The sequence below is a fragment of the Bubalus bubalis genome, chromosome 4, assembly GCF_019923935.1.
Source record: "Bubalus bubalis isolate 160015118507 breed Murrah chromosome 4, NDDB_SH_1, whole genome shotgun sequence".
NCBI lineage: Eukaryota > Metazoa > Chordata > Mammalia > Artiodactyla > Bovidae > Bubalus > Bubalus bubalis.
Genome location: NC_059160.1, coordinates 154,191,992 through 154,211,681, shown reverse-complemented (window position 1 = coordinate 154,211,681; position 19,690 = coordinate 154,191,992). Strand labels below are relative to the sequence as shown.

At 54.0% G+C, this 19,690-nt stretch overlaps 1 protein-coding gene across 2 annotated transcripts in view; it reads left to right on the top strand.

Annotated features, from left to right (window-relative positions):
* ZCCHC24 (zinc finger CCHC-type containing 24) overlaps positions 1-19,690 on the top strand; it is a 65,656-nt gene that overhangs the window by 32,921 nt on the left and 13,045 nt on the right. The window lies entirely within an intron of this gene.

Below are 19,690 nucleotides of genomic sequence, written 5' to 3'. Positions count from 1 at the left end.
CCAGAGGAATACCCGTGTGTGTTGTTCCTTAGGGCGCTGCGTGTGCACCTGTGTGTCTGCAGACATGTGCCCGTCCAGGCCCAGTTCGGGACCCAAGCTCAGCGCCCTTTTGTGGGCAGAATAAGGAGGCTTTTCTCCACAGCTTCCACATGCCAGTCTTTCCCACGTTCTTCCTTCCACTCCCGTGATTCTGATCTTCCGGGATGCTGGGAGTGAGGCAGGGATGGGAGAGATGGTCTGGGACCCATAAGGAGCACGTGTGGGTGGGCTTCAGGGACCAGGACAGTGGGCTTCTGGGGAGCTTGCCGTGGGTGCCTGTACTGAGTGCTGCCCTGGTGCCACCCCTGGGGAGGAGATATATCCTCCTGGGGACGAGGCTGGTGTCAGGTGCTTTTCTGGGGCTGAGAGACCCTCTCAGGGAGCATAGTCAGGTCCCAGAGCTGAGGAGGTGCTGGAAGAGCTTCTGGAAGTGCCCCCTACTCTTCATTCTCCGCCCTAGCCTCAGGCTTTCCCCCAGCACTGGACTTGGATCAGGGAGGTCTGAGCCCTGTCCTGCCCCTTATAGGCTGTGCAATGCTGGAAGTCCCCTCCCTGCCCCAGAGACCTTGCTAATCCCCTGCTGTGCACACTGCGTGGCTGGACCATGGAGGGCCTGGGGCATCTTTCCCTCTGAATCCACCTTCTTCCCCTTCCTCCTGAGTTTTCTCCCTTTTTAAGACTCAACACTTCTTCCATCAACTCTTCCTTCTGGGCTCTGAAGAATTGCTCCGGGGCCTAGCAGGCAACTCAGAACTGTAGACAAGCCTTGGGACTGAGTGCTTGTGGTACTCACGGCCTGGCTGTTTCTAGCTTGGCCCTTCCTGGAATGAGAGCCTTTTGCTCACCTGCAGGAGAGTGTGTGTGTGTGTGTGTGTGCGCGCGCGCGCGTGCACGCATATGTGTGTGTGTGTGTGTGTGTATAATTGCAGCATCACACCAGGGTATCTGATCCCCTCTCCACATCAGCTTTGGGGCACACCCTCCCCCCAAGGGCAGCTTGTACAGGCTCAGGTGACAGGTTTATGGGCAACTCCTGACTCCTGAGGGCAGGCCCCTGGGCAGGAGCCCAGCAGATAATCACCACGAGGCTGCCCCAGCCATCACTGCCACCGGCTGCCCTGTGGCGGCCAGTCCTCCTTCCATCTGTCACTGTCAGCCTCAAGGCGCTGCATCGACTCCCCCGGCCCTGCCCGGCCCCAGCCAGAGTTAGCGCGGTCACCAGCCAACAGAGGGGGCCTGGCCCAAGCCCCACAGCCAGGCAGCATGGCTGAGGCTTGATCCCTGGTTTGCCCTTCCCCAGGGCTACCCCGGACCCTGACTGTGCTTCCTGTCTGTCTCTGGCATCCCTTCACCTTTCTCCTCCCTGCCACTCCTCTCAGACCACACCACCGCCGCCTCTCACCAGCCATGTGGCCGCAGCCCCCAGGGGGTCCTCTCATGTTTTGCCCACACCCCAATTCAATTCATTCTCTAAACCCAGCTGGAGAAGGCAATGGCACCCCACTCCAGTACTCTTGCCTGGAAAATTCCATGGATGGGGGAGCCTGGTGGGCTGCCGTCTATGGGGTCGCACAGAGTTGGACACGACTGAAGTGACTTAGCAGCAAACCCAGCTAGACTTCCTGAAATGCCAGACTGACCTTGCCACCCCTGATTTTAACTCTTTCCCTAGCTTCCCGTGACCCCCACCTAAAATCTGGCTCTGGAGCATTGTCCCGGGGCCTGGTGTGGACTGGCCTCCAAGCCCTAAGCCCTCTGTGCTTCCTGCCGTCCCAGCCCTTGTACATGCTACCTGGTCCACATGGATCCTTCTCTACTTTAGCTTCACCTGGCTCTTGCTGTACTTTCCCCAGCCTCTGCCCCAGCCACCCTGTCATATCCTCCCAAAACACAGGACTCTGTTCCCCCATAGCACATCTCTTGGTGTGTGCACTGATATTCAGGTGTGTTACTTTTCTCTGTTCATTCAGCATGTTTTTATGGAGCACCTGTTATGTGCCCCAGGCACTGGGGACAGTCCATAGTGAACAGGAGGGACCTCCCTGGCAGTCCAGTGCTTAGGACTCTGTGCTTCCTGTGCATGGGCTGTGGGTTTGAACCCTGGTCTGGGAACTAAGATCCTGCATGCCATGTGGCATGGCCCAAAAGTTTTTTAAAAAGGGAAAAGAAAAAGGAAAAAAAGGTGGTAGAATTCTCATCTGCCATAATGAACAGGAAAGACAAGGAAAGAATACCGCTCAGCCTGTGCAGAATGACCTACAGTAAAGATCTAGGTGCAAACGGACGTGCTGTGGTGTTAGGTCATGTTCAGACAGGCTTGTCTGGGACAGTCTCTGTGGCAGCGGCAGCCTGAATAGAGACAGATGAAGCAGGGAATGAATGGTGGGGAGATGCGGGAGAGGGGCCCTCCTGGCCTGGAAACAGGAAGAGCAGAGGCCCTGAGATGGGGCAAGGACGCGCTTGGCCTGTTCGAGGAAGAGCAAGAGGGCCAGAGTGGCTCTGCCAGCAGCTCCAGCTCAGAGGGAGAGCTGGTCGGGAGGACAGAGGCAGCAGCACAGGGGTGAGCGCGTCCCAGTGCTTCTCCCGCCTCCTCCCCCAGCTGGGCAGCCCTCCCCTAGGGGACATAGATGGGTGCTTGTCTGGAGGGTCCCCCTCCCCTCTCCCTGCCCCTCGGAACACTTGTGGCGGGGACAGGAAGCGTCGGCCCTTGCCTCCCAGCTGCCCGGGTGGGACGCCACCAAGCCGGCCGGCCTGCCCGAGGAGGGACAGAGGCCCCATTGAGCCTGCTCTCTGGACCAGCAGGGACAATAGCCACACTGAGGACCAGGAACGTCGCCGGCATGCTTGTGCAGGAAGTCACCAGCCCGTTGCTACCCCCTCCCCACGCCTCCCCAGCCCTCCTGACTTGCTCCTCTGGCTACTTATTTCAGGATGAGCGTCATTTCCAAAATGGTCACTTTGTCTTTCGCCTCCTCCCCAGAGGCTCCCTGCTCTGTGCCAGAACCATGCTGGGCCTGGGGATCAGAGAGGAATCTACATGGTCTCTGTCCCTGGGGAGAGGGCTGGGGCGGAGAAAGCAGGCACACAGGCTAAGTGGAGCATCCTTAGTGCTGGGGGTGCGGTGGCACAGTCTGCCAGGAAGGCTGATCAGGAAGGCTTCCTAGAAGAGGAGTCACCCTTCTGAAGTGTTTCTTCAGCCAGAATCACAAGATCACACAGCCATAGGCATAGGCAGGGTGAGACTAGCATCTGTTATAGGTCCAGAGGTGGGAAGAAGCAATGGCTTCTGCGTTGTGGCAAGCCAAGGCTCATGCCCTGCCAGACTCAACCCCTGTCTGCTTCTCAGCCATGTGCTGTCTTCTCGTGGAACATTTGCACTGGAAGGATTTTCAGGGATCACCTAGGCCTAGAATGCCAACACAAGTCACGTGTACCTGTCACCCCCAGCCCACGGCCATGACAAGGCAGAAGTCACCAAAGTTACACTATTCTTGCCTATCAAGCTAGGATGCTGCTGCAGAATCTTTCTTAACACAGTACATTGATGGCAAGTAATTGGACACACAAGATGAGGTATTTGCTTTCTCTCCTGCCATGCTCTCATTGACAGAAGGGAAACTGAGACACAGACAAGGAAGGGCCTTGTCCCAGGGCAGAGAGCATGTTGGTGGCAGCATGTTGGGGCTGGGTAGGGGTGGGTGTGTAAAGAAACACCCACCTTCAAATACCAACTGGTTCAGCCACTGTGGAAAACAGTATGGAGATTTCTCAAAAAACTAAAAATAGAGCTACCATATAACCCAGCAGTTCCACTCTTGGATATATACCTGAAAAACACAAATACACTAATTCCAAAAGATATATGCATCGCAGTGTTCTAGCACATTATTTACAATTACCAAGGTATGAAAGCACCCTAAATGCCCATCAACAGATGAATAGATAAAGAAAATATGGAATATATATGTATACACCTATATATATATATATATATATATATACACACACACCCACACAATGGAATACCACTCAACCGTTTCATAAGAATGAAAATTTGCCCTTGGAAGTGACATGGATGGACTTAGAGAGTATTATACTAAGTGAACGAAGTTGAACAGAGAAAGACAAGTACTGTATAATATCACTTGTGTCATCTAAATATAAGTAGAATCTAAAAAATACCACAAACTAGTGAATATAACAAAGGAGCAGACTCACAGATATAGAGAAAAAACTAGTACTTACCAGTGGCGGGGTTGGGGGGTGATATAGGGGTGGGGGGTGGAAGGTATAAAGTATTGGATATCAGATAGGCTCAAGGATGTGTTGTACGACACAGGGAATATAACCAATGTTTTGTAATAACTGTAAATGGAAAATAATCTCTAAAACTGTACGAAAATTTAGGAAAGAAACACCCACCTTGAGTCTAAGTTGCAAAACCCCAGAGGCTGGGACAGACCCCACAGTGGCTGTTTCCCTCTCTGTTAGTTGCCTCTGTTGTAGCATGCCATTCCTTCATGGCTCTCATCACAGCTGTGATTATTGAATGAGATACTTGTTTTTTTTCCTTCCTACCTGGCTGTAAGTTCAGGGGTCTGGGGTTACATCTGTCTTCTTAATCACTCTGCTCCAGTGCCTTGTGGACAGCAGATGCTCAGTACACGTGTGTTGCTGAGGGCATGAGCATAAGAGCTGACGGCAGGCGGGTTAAATGTACGCAGTCCGCATCCCTTTCCCACTCCATGGCTGGCTGCTTGGCCCCCACTGGCCTGCAGAGGACAAGCGGGCCCCTCGGGGCAACAAGTCGACCCAGGTACCAGGCTGGTCAGATCTATGCCAGTACATGGTAATCAGCCAGCCCAGGTGGTACCTGAACTTCCTGTGGGGAAACTGAGGCCTCCCCCCGACCCCCCAGAGCTACAGTAATACAGGAGTGTTGCTCACGGAGCTGGAGCTGAGTGGGCGGAGTCTCCTGACTTCTGGCCCGCTTCTGGGCACCCAACCTGGCCACCAGCCCCCATGTCTATAGTTCAGGGGCTGACTTTTCCTGACAGCCGGGCCCCTTGGGAGCTGTGTGTGCAGAAGCCAAAGCAAACAGCGGTGATGGAGGTGGGGGCGGGAGATGGCTGCAGGGCCCCGGTTCCTTTGCTTTCCTGAACAGTCGGGGCCGGAGCCCCCGAGCAGCCAGGCCCCCTGTTCCCTCCATTGTTCCTCGTGATGGTTTCCAGATGCCGAGGAGTCACAGGTTTGGGGCTGGGCCAGGAGAGCAGGCCAGCCCTCCCCCAGCACCCCGCCTCCACCTCCACCACCAGTCCCACTTTTAAAGAGATGGCTCTTCTCCTCACCCGAGGCGGTTGTTCTGTTTTGCCTCGCAGCCTCACTGTCCTGCATCCAGACCAACTGCTGGGGTGAGGAGCCCTGGGCTCCATTCCCAGCTCTGAGCCTAGTTTCCTGTATGGCTTGGGCTAGTTACTTGCCTTCTCTGTGCCTCTTGTATTCTGACTGTAGAATGGGCATGAGGGAATGGGGAGGTGTGGAAAAGACAGTATCTGATCCATGTTCCTACTCTAACAGACTGTTATCAGAATCATCTAAAACAGCGGTTCCCAAAGTGGGTCCCTGGACCCACAGCGTCAGCATCACCTGGGAACGGGTAGAGATGCGGATTCTCAGGCCCAGCCAAGACCTGTCGATTCCAAAGCTCTAAGGATGGGCAGTGGCCAGTGTGATGACAGCCCCAGGTGGCTCTGACGCAGCTTGAGGTGGATAACACCCTGTGCTCCAGAAATAAGAGCTTAGGCGTCGGGAGTCAGAAAGATGGCACACAGACTTCGCAGCTCTGTGGTTTTGGAAATGAACCTTGGTTTCCTGGTGAGGAAAGTGGATGGATATTCCTACACTGTGCATGGTGGGATTACTGTGCTGATTAAATAAGACAGATAACACACAGCAGAGTCAGCCCAGCTCCCACACCTGAGCTCTTCTGGGACAGATGCCCCATGAGGGCAGGTTCCACACCTGGCTCACACCACCATCAGCACTTTAAAGGGGCAGGTTCAGAACCCTGGTGAAGGGGCGTGTGCCTTCATGGGAGTGCAGTGGGCTCCGGTGCTGCCTGGATCTGGCCGCAGAAGACACGAGATGAGCTGCAGAAGGTGTTGAGACCAGAGTGGTGCCTGCAAGAGGAGTAGTCAAGGAAAGCTTCCAGGGAGAAGTGCAGCTTCCCATGGGATTTTATGGGGAGACGAGGTATGCAGAGTGTGCACACCAGTCCCACTGGTGTGCAGAGATAATGTGAGAATGAGTACCACCAGCCAGCCTCCTCCTGTAATGGGTACATATCCCTCCCCTCCCATCTCAGCATCTCTACCCAGTTCCCAGGTGATGCTGCAGTCCAGGAACCCACTTTGGAAACTGCTGTTTCAGATGATTCTGATAACAGTCTGTTAGAGTAGGAGCATGGATCAGATACAGGTCTTTTCCACACCTCCCCGTTCCCTCATGCCTATTCTACAGCTCAGGATACAGAGGCACAGAGAAGGCAAGTAACTGTTGCCTTCTTACAAGGATCAGGCTTATTGTCACGTGGGGCCGCCCCAGAAGGTTGGTGCTGGAGACCATAGCAGAGGTCTGTGTGCTGCCGTGGGAGTCAACCAGACCTGAGTTTGGATCCCAGCTCTGCTGCTTCCTGGCTGTGTGATCCCAGGCAAATCTCCCAACTTGTCTGTGCCTTGGATTTCTCATCTGTAAAGGTTATAGTGAAGACGGAATGGCTGGTGGAGGTAACTGCTTATGGCAGGAGCCGTAAGAGTTTTAACAGCTGGGCCCAGGGAGGAGGATGGACCATCTGAGGCCAGACAGTATGGCTCCATCATCCTGGCTGCTACAGAGCCCACTGCACTGAGCACCCTTGCTTTTGGAGACGGTGGGGGAGGGACAGTTTCGTCAGCTTTCCCTGCCTCTGGGAGAAAAAGCAATGTCAGCTGCAGCCTGGACTGTGGGGGTGGCAAATAGCTTGCTTCCTCCCTGTGACCACCTAGAAAAGTCATGTAAGGGCAGCTCTTCCTCTGCCAGGCCCCACAACGGGAAGATCTGTGCCGTGGTCTGCTGCCCCGCAGCGAGCATGAGAGGTACACGTACGCCTCTATGCACACAAGCACACGTGCATTTACACGTACATGCACCCTCCTCTCCACGGCCCATTCTCTGATTTTAATACCAACCATCACCGTGGAACCACAGTAAAGGCTGGCAGACGTCTGGCATGGCTTCCAGGAGCCTCTTTAACCCCTGCTCTGCCCAGGGACAGTTGTCACAGATGACCCTGAAACCTGTCTGCAGCCACGTGGCCCTCATTCGGCCGTGAGGGAACTGGATACTGCCAGAGAGACTGGGGTTGAAGGCCTGCCACTTACTTGCTTTGTGACCTTGGACAGGTGACTTAACCTCTCTGGGCCTCTGTTTCCTCATCTGGAAACAAGGCCACAATGAAGCCACCTACAAGCCAAGTGCGTGGCCCATGCTGGCGCTCCGTTCCTCCCCGTGGTTGTTGCCATCTCCCAAGCATCTCAAGCGCCAACACTCACCTGAGGAAAGTTCTCAGAGGTGGACAGCTCTCTTCTCTTTCTACCCCTCGGGATCAGGTCAGGAGATGGAGACCCAGAGAGAGGAGCGACTGATGTCAGTACAGAGCCGAGGCTGGAAGTCGGGCCTGCAAGTTCTCACCAGGCCGCCTGGGAGCCCCAGACCTGGCTCCTGCCAGAGTGGCCCCGAACTGCTGACGTCAGCGTTTCATTGGCCAGGGCAGATCAGATTTCTTTTCTGGCTCTTGGCCACCCTCCACACCCTTCCCCCACTGCTATTTTGAGCTGAGTTCCCCTGTCCTCCCCTCCCAGGGCTGTGACCCTCACACCCAAAGCATCACTGTAGGCTGAGGCCATCACCTCTTACCCACATGCCTTCCTGCCCCTGCACTGGTGCAGAGCCTCCCTCCAGCCAGGTGGAGCTGGGCTGGTTACAGCCACATCTAGCCAGGTCGCGTGTGGCCAGACCTCGCCAGGGATGCCCTCAGATGCAGACGAGGGCCAGACAATCTGTAGAGATGGTGCTGGTGTCCCGAGGTGGCCCTCCAGAGAGCTCAGCACAGCCCAGGAGGGGGCGTCCTGGGAGGAGGCTTCTGCCTGCGGGACCCCCACCCGGACCCACACCCATCACCTCACCCATCACCAGCATTGCCCACACCTCTGTCCCCTCCAGTTGTTGATGTGGCCTGAGCCCCACCCAGGTGCTTCAAGAGCCCCTCGTGGTCCCAGCGCACTCAGAGACTACTGGGAAACTAGACGAAAGAAACGGCAGTTTTCAAAAAGTTCTTTAAATTCAGGATGAAATCTCTGGCATGCCAGATCATCCCTGGCATGCCAGAGGCCGGGTCAGGGCGGGACATGACCCGCAGCCAAGCGAGTGGTGCAGACCACAAAGTCCCCTGGGAGTTTGGGGAGCCAGGGCTTCTCTGAGGGAGGCAGCAGAAGGGCTCTGTGCTAAGGCTCAAGCCTGGGACTCGAGTGGCATGCACACCCCAAGGAGGGCAGTTAACTCTGTCTGGGAGTGGGAGGCCAGACGGAGTGGCCTTGGAGTTTGGCCTTAAGTACAGGAGCATCCACCAGGTGTAGAAGGTTTGGGGGGTGGGGGCAGGGAATAGCAAGAGCAAAGGTGTGAGGGCAGAGGGGGGTGAGTTATTTGCAGGAAATGATTTCGTTGTTGTTGGAATAGAAGTTTGGTAGGAGGGAGCAGCCAGAGAAGGCAATGGCAACCCACTCCAGTACTCTTGCCTGGAAAATCCCATGGGCAGAGGAGCCTGGAAGGCTGCAGTCCATGGGGTCGCTGAGGGTCGGACACGACTGAGCGACTTCACTTTCACTTTTCACTTTCATGCATTGGAGAAGGAAATGGCAACCCACTCCCAGTGTTCTTGCCTGGAGAATCCCAGGGACGGGGGAGCCTGGTGGGCTGCCGTCTATGGGGTCGCACAGAGTTGGACACGACTGAAGCGACTTAGCAGCAGCAGCTACAGGAGGGAGCAGCAGCGACAAAGGTGAGGTCAGCTGGGCCACATGGGGAAGAGTCTGAAAGTCTTGAGTGTTTTGCCTCCATCCTGCAGGTCCTGGGGGCTCCCAAGCCTGACGTGGCCATTAAAGCACCTGAGGGCGACTCTGCCTGGCTGGACCCGGGTTGTGGCCACCACAGGGGAGGGGCACAGTCTGAAGAAAGGGTTTGCCAGGCAAATGGACCACCCAAACAGAGATGCACCAGGCTCTGGGAACCCGCTCAGGAGAACAAATGGTTTTCAGAGCAGCATCCAGCTCTCTGCCAACCACACAGTGGTTGCAGACCTTCTGTCCATCGCATCCACCCACCAGTGGCGGTGGCGGCAGGACGAGCAATCGCTGTCTCTGCAGTCACAGGAGGGGAGGAAAACCCAGGCCTTTTGCAATCACTCTGATTCGGATGTTTTCCACCCCTCTGGACTGGCCGCCCTTCCCCTCCCGCCCCTGAGCTCTGATCCGTGCGGTTTTGCTGATGGAGGAAAGCCAGAAGCAGGAAACAGATAGCTTAGGGAGTGGCTGTTCATGTGATTACAAAGTCTCTGGTTTCCAAAAAGTTTTGCCTGAGAGCAAGTCCAATTGCCTGGCCTTGGGGTGGGATTTGGAGAGAGGGGTTCCTGTGGCAGGGAGGGTAGCTTCTAAGGGTGCAGTGCCCAGAGGCGTAAGAAGGGTGTCAGGGGCCACTGCACCGCTCTGGGTCCTGGAGGGGCTTCTTGGCCTCCGTTGGGGCGCCCATCCTGTATCTGTTTTCTCCTTCCCTTTCGGTTTGTCTCCCCGCTTCTCTCTCCCCTCGCCTGTCACTCCTTGCCCCCGCCTCCACTCCCACCGCCCTGTCTTTGCAGTCTCCTGGCTCCCAGCCCACACCCCCTCCCCACTCCTGCCTGCCTCTGCCTCTGGCCTCTGCCTCTCAGCCGCCCCTTGTCTCCTCTGCTCCATCTCGGCACTCTCCCTGTCTCCTCACTCCCCCTCGGTGCCCCCTCCCCAGGGTTTTCCTGAGACCTTTTCCTGGCACTGTGAAAGCGTCATTGTTCCCTTGCACTTTGACAAACCCTAGTGTTGTGGAATCAGGATGGCATTTTTGCGGTGGCTTTGGGCTGGGAATGAGGTGGGAGGGGTGGCGAGGAGGCTGGGCCTTTGGGGCTCCTGCTGGGCTGCGGCAGGAACCCAGAAAAGGGGAGGGGGCATAGGGGAGGCGGCCAGGACGCCAGTGCTCAGACAAGGGGGCCCTTGAGGCTCGGGAGGAAACCCAGGGGGCCTCTTGCAAGTGTCCTTCCTCCCTCCCGGCAGCCTGCCGGCCGCAGGGCCCAGCCCACCTGTCCCTCTGATCTCCTGCTTCCTCTGGGGCCTCCGCAGAGCCCGCAGCTGCCTCGACCAGGCTGCAGAGGCCAAGGAAGCCCTCCTGCCAGCCTCCCCGGGCTGTGTGTGTGGACACATGAGCGTGGGGGACTTGGGAGGGTGGCTTAAGCGGAGTCACAGAAAACAGGGGAAAGAGCAGCGTGGGTCCTGGCACTGCACAGGCTTAAGCTCAGATCCTGGCCCCACTGCTTCCCAATTCTGTGACTCTGGGCACCGCTGCCCCTGTCTGCAGCCTCAGTTTCCTCGTCTGTCGGTAGGGTTCAGAGTGCTGGTTTTATAAGGCTGTTGCATCGATTAGAGATCATTTCACATGTCCTGCATTGGCCCTGTTGCCTGTCATCTGGGAGGACTGGGTGAAGCGTAGCCTCTACCCAAGGACGCGGGTCCGAGAGTGTTTCTGCAGGTGTGAGTCTGACTTGAGCCAGAGCCTCGAAGTGCATGTCCGAGGGTGTCTGTGAATGGTGTAGGCCATGCTTGGTGAAAGGGTCACACAGGGTCGATCCTTTGGAAGGCCCCAGACTGTGCAAGCATTCCTTGTCTGTCCTGTTTATTTCCATATTCCTGGAATGTTCCACAGAGCCTGGTGCAGAGCAGGTACTCAGTAAATGTTAGTTGAATGAATGAATAATTGCAGTGGTAGCCAAGGGTTGGTGCTCAGAGGTGGGGTCGTGGTCCTAGAAACAGGTTTGTTCTCTCGTTTTCTCACAACCGTTTCAGGAGCAGCTATGCATGAGGTAGGAGGTGTAGCAGATCAAGTTCAAGTCTTGGCTTCACAGCTGTGGGGCCCTGCACAGGTTGCTAGGCCTCTCTGGGCCTCCATTTGCTCTCTCATACAATGGAAGAGCTGTGGAGTGACAAGTTGGCAAGCAGCTGGCACATGGTGGGTGCTCATGAAATCTTGGCGTTCCAGCTCCTCTACGTCAGCCCCTTCACTTGGCAGAAGAAGAAACTGAAATTCCAAGTTGGGCCTATGAGAGCCAGAGCTGAGCCCAGGCCTCTGATCGTAGCCCTTGCTTCCTCCCCATGCGTCCAGGCTTGGGGAGAGAGTGCCAAGGGCAGGGGTGCCCCCATGGGCCTAAGAAAGGGGGGCTCGAGAGAAGAAATTCCAGGGAAGGGGTGCTCCTCCTTCAGGGAAGGCCCCCAGCCCTTAGAGAGGGTCCCCAGAACCCTCTTGGGCTTTCCAGGAAGAGTCAGCAAGGCTGCACCAAGAGTCCTGGGCCCTTCCGCCTCTGTGTCTTCATCTATGGAAAGGGCATCTCAAACCCAGGGCTCTTTCCCTCTCTACTCTAGGCCAGAACCACCTCAGCCACTTGACCGCAGAGAGCATGCAGACAGGGGACAGGGAGCCAGCAAGGAGCCCATCTGATCCTTATTCCTTCCCCTGCTCTCCCGACTCAGCCATTTCCTCTCAGCTGGATGCACTGTGCGGCCAGCCTAGTGCTCCCTGGCTGAGAGAGCCAGCGTGCGTATGGGCCTCAAGAAGGAAAGCCTGCCCAGCGGATTGCAGCACACCAGGCCTCCCTGTCCCTCACTATCTCTCAGAGTTTGCTCAAACTCATGTCCATTGAGTTGACGATGCCATCCAAGCATCTCATCCTCTGTCACCCCCTTCTCCTGCCCTCAATCTTTCCCAGCATTAGGGTCTTTTCGAATGAGTTGGCTCTTCACATCAGGTGGCCAAAGTATTGGAGCTTCAACTTCAGCATTGGTCCTTCCAATGAATGTTCAGGATTGATTTCCTTTAGGATTGACTGGTTTGATCTCCAGGCTGACCAAGGGACTCTCAAGAGTCTTCTCCAGCACCACAGTTTGAAAGCATCAGTTCTTATTCTAGAGATGGGGAACAGAGAAGGCAATGGCACCCCACTCCAGTACTCTTGCCTGGAAAATCCCATGGACGGAGGAGCCTGGTAGGCTGCAGTCCATGGGGTCGCTAAGGGTTGGACACGACTGAGCGACTTCACTTTCACTTTTCACTTTCATGCATTGGAGAAGGAAATGGCAACCCACTTCAGTGTTCTTGCCTGGAGAATCCCAGGGACGGGGGAGCCTGGTGGGCTGCCATCTATGGGGTCGCACAGAGTCGGAAACAACTGAAGCAACAGCAGCAGCAGCAGCAGAGATGGAGAAACTGAGGCCCAGAGAGGAGAAAGGATGCTCCCAGGGGCTACCCAGCATGCCAGGGCCCATGGCAGTAGCAACCCTTTCCTGTCTCTTACTGTCCTGGCTGTGTGAGTTCCTCATCTTTGTGCCATCCTGGCACAGTGCAGGGCAATTGAGAGAGTGGGCTTGAGTCAGCGGTCTAGGTTCAAGTCCAGACTCCCCCACCTGCTGGCAGGATAGCTTTGGGTGAGTTACTTAACCTCTTCATGCCTGTGTTCTCGTTCAAACCCTGGGACTAAGCATATTTGCCTCACAGGTGATTGTACAGAGCGCCTGGCTCCTAAGAGACACCTAGTGAGTGTAGCTGTCAGTCTGTCCCAAAGCTCACCAGGGCACAGGATGATCTGTGGGGCAGGCAGAGGTGGCATGACCAGGGCTGAGCTGAGACCTTGCAGCTGGGGCCCATAGCCGAAACCGTGATCCTGAGAACAGAGGCTGTACCTCCTGGGACAGAAGCCAGCGTGGAGTAGTCATGTGCAGGGCACAGCCTCAGGTCCTCATCACCCCAGCTCACTGCCTCCTCCAGACCCAGGGTCCCTGCGATGCTCTCCTTCGAGCGACCAAAGGTGATGATGTCATCTCCCTGCAAAAAACTCAATCCAAAAGAGGCCGAGAGGAAAACAAGCTTCACCCTGAAGCCTGACTCACTCCTGGTGGGACTTCAGGAAGCAGGGGCAGGGAAACTGATGGGCAGAGTGACCAGCCAGACGCTTATGTTACGTGACAGGTGTGGGTGATTCTAGCTGTTCTCAGAATTGAGGGAGCAAATGGGGTAGAGGGGGTGGGAAGCTCACACCATGGCTGAGGGCAGGGCAGCTGTGTGAACACATGTGTTCCAACAGACCCAGCAGCCAGAGGCTGACCATTGCCCCACACCCAGGCCCAAGAGGCCAAGTGTGGACCGAGCTGCCATCGCTGGTTCACCACCTTGGGAAAGTGCAGGGCGCCCCCTTGTGGGAAGGAGGGGCCTGCAAGTCAGGGCCCTCATTTTCTCTATTAAAGTAATACCTACCTACTCGTTTGAGACAAGTAATTAGAGCAGAGCCAGCCTGGTAGGCTGCAGTCCATGGGGTCGCTAGAGTCGGACACGACTGAGCGACTTCACTTTCACGCATTGGAGAAGGAAATGGCAACCCACTCCAGTGTTCTTGCCTGGAGAATCCCAGGGACGGGAAGCCTGGTGGGCTGCCGTCTATGGGGTCGCACAGAGTCGACACGACTGAAGCGACTTAGCAGCAGCAGCATCCTGTCTCATAGAGGCAACCTCTGAACGTTTCTGACTGATTTCCCTCCTGCCCTCTTGTTGCACACATCTTTTCTTTTTACAGTTTTACTCTGGGAGCAGACTATATTTGATTGCTTATCCTGCTTTCTTATAAAATGTTTTCCCAAACCCTTTTTAAGAAATCCTCATAAATGTTTTAATGGTTTTGTTGTCATTTGTCCAACGGGTGTAGCATCATGTAGGGAACCAGGGCATTAGCTTTTTCCAGCTTGTCACTATTATAAACAGTGATGCGATGGTCATCTTTGAACTTCCCTGTAGTCTGCATCTCTGATCTTTTATTTCCTTAGAATGGTCACCCAGATATAGATTTGCTGGGGAGAAGGAATGGACATCTTCTCAAGCTTGAAACTGTACCACTGAGTTGCACTATGGAAATGCAGTAGGAAATGTTCCTCTTCGGCCTCCACCCCCAGCAGTGGGCCCACTGTCTGACCAGGGCAAAAGTGCCCTTGGCAGTGTCCCTGAGAGTTGTTCACCCAGTCACTGCTTGAATACCCCTAGTGACAGGGAGCTCACTACCTATTGGTCGACCACACAGGAAATGTCATGAGCTGTTGGAAAGAAAACACTGAGCCACCCCCAGGAAGTGCCCAGGTAGTGTCAGCATCATCTGCATCTCTCCCCAAGCTTCTGGCATGCCTGGATGACTCCCCACCCCCTACCCTCTGCCCAGCTTTGCCCTGGCTGCTCCCTGGCACAAGTTCTCCCTCCCACCTCCATGCCAACCACCATCTCTCACTTCCCAGGCTGCCCTCCATGCTGATTCTAGCTTGGTCTGGAGGTCAGAGGATCTGATCTGTCGTCTCAGCTCAGTCCCTGATTGGCTGTGTGTCCTTGAGCAAGTCCTTTGGCTTCTTTGGTCCTTAGTGGGCCCTGTCTGTGCTAAGAGGGCTGGCTCCTGAGCCCCACTGAGCTTTGCCTGGGCTCCTGGCGCATGTGATCTCCCAGAGGGGAACGTGGCAGGGGCCCAGGTCAGGAGAGCCCAGTCAGTCTTGGCCTCCTTCCCAGCCGGGGTGGGTGGCGGCCCCTGCGAGGCTGTCAGCAGTCACTGCTCATACTGACGTTTATGAGCAGAGGCCGTGCCTTTCTGGGAGGAGAGGCGGCGGGGGGAAGTGTTGGGGGTAGGGAAGTCTTTGTCCCATCCAAAATTCCTACTCCCTTTGGCCCTGCCCTCGTCGTAAGCACAGCCACAATGGGTTTGAGCCCTTCCGGGAAGTGGCTGCTGTCCACCCAGAGCTGCCTGCTGACCTGCCTTCCTCTCCATCCCCTGCCTCCCTGTCCCTGCCCTACAGGTCATCTCTCCCCCTCTGACCCACAGGAGAGCAAAGCCAATGGGCTAGGCTGAGCTGGAGGCCTGGGGGATTTCTCCTCCTGAGCGCAGGCCTCTGCTTCACGGTGCGGACGCACTTGGGAATGATAGACAGAAAGGGCGAGTTAACTGTAGGCATGTGGGAAAGCCTGCTGAGCCTGACCTCCTGCCCTTGTACTCTGGAAGCTCTTTGGCCAGTCCTTCCACATGCCCCAGTTTCACCATCTGTTAAGAGGGTCGATGATATTCCCTGCCCCATAGGATTATGGGAAGAGTTAAATGGGAGCTGAACAGGCCGTGGAGCCATGAGCACAAAGCCTAGCCCACAGGTGGTGCTTTGTAAAAACCCGTTCTCTTCCCTCTTTGTCCTCTCCACAGCATCCACAGAGCTTTCACAGCCTTTCTGTACTTTTCTTGGCTCTCTTTCTGAGGATTCCAGCAGGTGAAGACACCTAGTGCTGTTCATCTTTTGCTTGCCCCCTCCCTGCTCAACCGCAACTCGGGGATGGTGAGCCCAGCCTCTCCCTAGGCTTTCCTCTCATCTGTAGGACTTCCCTCTTACAGTTTATGCTCAGTAGTCTCAGCCCCGGTCTCCACATCACTTGGAACATACCTGCTCCCTCTCCCTGTACAAGGTTCAGAAGTGAATGCTACTGAAATCACTAATGGTTACTGAGCACTTGCAATGTCCATCTGCTGAGCTAAGACCTTTATCAGTATGAATGCATCAAATTCCTCCAGTAGCCCTGGGAAGGCTGGCCCATTATCATCATCCCAGGTTTCTGGTTGTGGAAACCAAGGCAGAGAGAGGTTGTATGATTTGCTGAAGGTCCCCCAGACAGTCCCAGGTAGAGACAGAATATGTCATTGCTAGCATCTGGTCCTGAAATCTGAGATCTGAGCCACGTCCTATATGGTGGGGAGTCCGAGCTGGCCCTCCTGGTGCTTGGCCTGGTGACAGTTGTGTGGGAATGGTGTGTTGGTCCGGCAGAAGCCCCTGTCCCTGGGACCTGCCTGGCCACTCACAGTCCCTGATAGAAGGCTCTGGAATGGCTGGTTTTCTGATTACACAGTGTGGCAATACTTCCCGACTTACCCCTTGCTCTTCTCTCATCTTCCTGCTTCTTCCTTTGGTGCACACGCAGTATCTTCTTTATTTGTGTAGCTTTCCTTCTTGTTCATTTCTGAAGCAGAGACTTTGGGGGCACTGCATTGTCAATCCTGCCCCAATCCTCACGCTCTGTGCTGCGGAGGGCCCCAGGATACCTCGACTCCCACATCTGACACCTTGACCCCTGCCCTTGGCCCCAGCTGTATGAGGTCGGGTGCCAGGTCCCATCAATCTCTGAACCAAGAGGCCTGCAGAACCAGATCTCAGGGTGGGTCTGGCTGGTGAAGAACCTCATTTCCCACTTCAACCAAGGAGTCTGGAATCCTACCATTGGTGCGGCACCCCATGCCTATCCCAGTTCCCCTGTGAAATGTAGATCCTTTCAAGGGCTTCCCTGGTGGCTCAGATGGTAAAGAATCCACCTGCAATGTGGAAGACCTGGGTTCAATCCGTGGGTTGGGAAGATCCCCTGGAGGAGGGAACGGCTACCCACTCCAGTATTCTTGCCTGGAGAATTCCATGAGCAGAGCAGGCTACAGTCCACAGGTTTGCAAAAAATTGGACACAACTGGGTGACTTTCACTTTCACTTCTGGGCTTCCCTGATATCTCAGTTGGTGAAGAATCCGCCTGCAATGCAGGAGACCCTGGTTCGATCCTTGGGTCAGGAAGATCCGCTGGAGAAGGCAACAGATACCCACTCCTGTTATCTGGCCTGGAGAATTCCATGGACTGTATAGTCCATGAGGTCGCGAAGAGTCAGACACGACTGAGCAACTTTCACTTTAAGAACAAGGACCACGAGACTGAGTTCATCTAGTCTCTTATTTCAGCATTACTGGAGAAGGGAGGCTGTGGAAGTTGTGGGCACCAGGAACCAGGTAGAAAAGGTGCCCCCAGAAGCGGTTGGAGGGCTCACTGCACTGTCCCTATCTTGAGACCAGCACAACTCAGAGCGTCTTCAGAGTCATAAGGTGGCCTCTCTACTGCACACTGACTGGACCCTGGGCCTTGACCGCACACGGAGCGCTCCTTCCTGCATAACTGGTCTCTCCCCTGAATCTGATCAGTGCTGAGAGTCAGCCCTGCCTCGGAGCTCAGGCGGAGTTTCTCCCCAGGATATCACGGCTGCCAGGAAGGCCAGTAAGGGTCCAAAAGACATAAGGCAGTGGGCCCAGAAGACCCTGCGGCGCTGCCACGTTCTGAGTTCAGGTTTATGCATTCGGCATGTATGTCCCTTTTTAGGATTCTGTCTGTAATTCTAGGAGGCTGTCACCAAATGGTGGTAATGGTGCCTGGGCGAAAAAGACATGATTACCGGAGGAAGAAGTTATAATTTTATATGCTGCTATTGCTCTACATTAGTAAATAATACTGACAAATACTCCTGTTTTATTTGCCAGGCATTGTTCTAAGTGTTCTGCCTCACTTAGTCCTCGGAACAGGCTTTTGTGGTCGTTCCTGTCACTAATCTTGTGAAGTAACTTGCCCAGGATCACAAACAGGGTTTGGATCCAGAGTCTGTGTTCTTGACCTTTATGCTCTACTTTGGAAACAAACAAATACCCAAGGGAGCATTACTATGGAAGCAGACTGTCTCACAGCACAGTACTTCTTTTTTAAAATACTTCTTGCTTTTATCTGGCAGCGTCAGGTCTCAGCTGCAGCATGCAGGATGCTCGCTGCATCGTGTGGCTCCGTCTAGCTGCCGTACACAAGCTCTCTAGTTGCGCTGTGCTGGCTCCAGAGTGTGTGGACGCGGCCACTGCGGCACGCAGGCCTAGCTGCCCCGCGGCGCGTGAGATCCCAGGTCCCCAGCCAGGGATCGAACCTGCGCTCCCTGCGTCGAACCTGTGTCTCGTGCTTGGCAGGCAGATTCTTTACAACTGAGCCACCTGAGAAGCCCTAATGGGATATTATTTGGCACCAAAAAGGAATGAAGTCCTGATACATGCTGTAATGTGGATGAACATCACACTGAGTGAGAGAAGCCAGACACAAGAGGGCAATTATTCTATGATCTACTTACCTGAGATGCCAAGAACAGGAAACCTATAGTGAGAAAGTTAAATTAGTGGTTTCCTGGGCCTAGGTGGGATGAGGAAGTGGGGGTTGGACATTGAATGACTGTTAATGAATGCAGAGTTTCTGTGGGGGAGTAGCAAAGAATGTTCTAAAATTAGACTGTAGGGATGGTTGTATAACTGCGAATATAGCAAAACCCATTGACCTGTACACATTAAATGGGTGAAATATTAGCTATATATGTATTATTATATAAATATATATATAAGCTATATAAATAGTATCTCAGTAAAAATGCTTTAAAAAAAAAAACATGTAGGAGAGAGCTAGTTTCTTTAATATATAAAGTACAGTTGCAAATCAACAAGAAAAATATCAAACCCCAGCAGGAAAAAAGAATCACAAAGGAAACACAAATGATTCTTAAATGTAAAAATTCTCTCTTGTTTATAGTACATATCATACAAGTCAAAGCTACTCTGAGAAGTCTGCCTCCTAGATTAGCAATGATGAAAACTATTGATGAGGAGTTGGAATGTTAAGTTGATACAACTGCAGCTGGGGGTGGGGAAAGGAAGCTAATGGTAACTGTCATCCTTAAAAATGAAAAGTGCACACACCCATGCACCCAGCAATTTCACTTTTAGGAACGTATTGGGCAAACGTACTCTCATATGTGCAAAATTATATACACACACATGGAAGTGTTAGTTGCTCAGTTGTGTCCAACTCTTTGTGACCCCATGGTGTGTCCATGGAATTGAATTCTCCAGGCAGGAATACTGGAGTGGGTTGCCATTCCTTTTTCCAGGGGATTTTCCCAACCCAGGGATTGAACCTGGGTCTCCTGCATTGCAGGCAGATTCTTTACCATCTACACGCACACATTTATATATGCAAAGTTATTCATTGCAGCGCTGCGTGTAATAGAAGAGTAGAAACAATCTAGACAGCTGTGGTAGTGATGAGAAAGCACCATAAAACTTGCACAGAGTTGCATACTATGCTACTCTTAACAGCACAGAACAGTAGCTCGGTTTGTACTGATTGATCGGGGGGAAATACTTTATATATATATATATGTCTAGGATTATTATTAAGTGAGAAAGGGAAGACGCAGAACCAAGTTTATAATCTGTCTCTGTATGAGTGAGGGAAAAGAAAGGATGTGCATACATATGTATGTGCTGTTCAGTTCAGTTCAGTTCAGTCGCTCAGTGGTGTCCGACTCTTTGCGACCCCATGAATCGCAGCACGCCAGGCCTCCCGGTCCATCACCAACTCCTGGAGTTCACC